This window comes from Mycetomoellerius zeteki, unplaced genomic scaffold (genome assembly GCF_001594055.1).
Source record: "Mycetomoellerius zeteki isolate Tzet28-1 unplaced genomic scaffold, Tzet1.0 scaffold280, whole genome shotgun sequence".
In the NCBI taxonomy this organism is placed as follows: domain Eukaryota; kingdom Metazoa; phylum Arthropoda; class Insecta; order Hymenoptera; family Formicidae; genus Mycetomoellerius; species Mycetomoellerius zeteki.
The window spans coordinates 4,685-5,796 of NW_017257261.1; the positions used below are offsets into that span (position 1 = coordinate 4,685).

Sequence of the window (1,112 nt, forward strand, 5' to 3'; positions counted from 1 at the left end):
ACGTACGCGATAACGCTCTTTGCGTAGTCGCAGCCAACTTTGATGCAAAATCACGCAAGATTCGACGTTTAGCGCTAACAGTGGATGATGTTGATGCGGTAAACAAACGATACGTGCAGCAGTGTTTAAGATTTGAAAGATCGACTTGATGAAATCGAGGAAGATGACATTATTCCAAAATAATGTGCAGGTTATGCTAAACGAATTTGAAAAGACGATTCGAGAAGTGAATAATCGCAATGACTGAGAAACGATAGCTGGTTGATGGATTACACGCTGCAGCGAGAAGAAATTTTCCAAGAAGACGCGTCATAGTACACGGATATGATGACCTGTGGCAGGCGGATGTGGTTGAGATGCGTCCGTATACTGCAACAGAGATTACTACTACATTCTCACCGTTATCGATGTGTTGAGTAAGCACGCATGGGCCGTTCCACTCAAAGCCAAGAGCGGCAACAAGGTGACGAAAGCGATTGCAAAAATAATTCGAGACGATGAAAGATGTCCGAAAAATTTGCAGACCGACAGAGGAAAGGAATTTTACAACTCGAATGTGCAGAAACTCTTGAAGAAACAGAACATCAATCGTTAATCTACATATTCTGTAATGAAGGCATCGGATATATCGAGGCTGCACATATCCACATATATCGGTTTGTCGAACTTCACCTCGAACTTACGCAGTTCTATCGCGACCAGATTCTCCGAAAAGACGCTACGACTGTGGCTGTTTGGTTTGGCGATCATTGCCTCCGCACCGTATCTGCCTTCCCATTTTGTTAATAATTTTACGTCGACGTGATCGCGCACATTCTCCGTGGTTTTGCCAAATACCGCGTTATTCATCAGTTTGTATAAATTTTTCTCAAAATCATTCTTTGCCAATGTTTTAAATTTGGTGTTTAATTCTATATAATCACGAAGCCATGGAGCTTGCGCGAATTGTAGTATACGGTGAACCTTTGCGATACGGAGACCGTGATGAATACACTGCTGCAGGTTGCGATAGTGGATGACGTAACGTTGCTTATCGCATAATGTTGCGAAGAGCTTGTCCTCACGCTTGCCGGGTGGTTTCTCGCGGGTCGTACAGAACGGTAGGTCAGTGT

The 1,112-nt window shown here is 43.7% G+C and overlaps 1 pseudogene; it reads right to left on the reverse strand.

Annotated features, from left to right (window-relative positions):
- Positions 1-269: 269 nt before the first annotated feature.
- LOC108724211 (uncharacterized) lies at positions 270-849 on the reverse strand (annotated as a pseudogene).
- Positions 850-1,112: the final 263 nt, after the last annotated feature.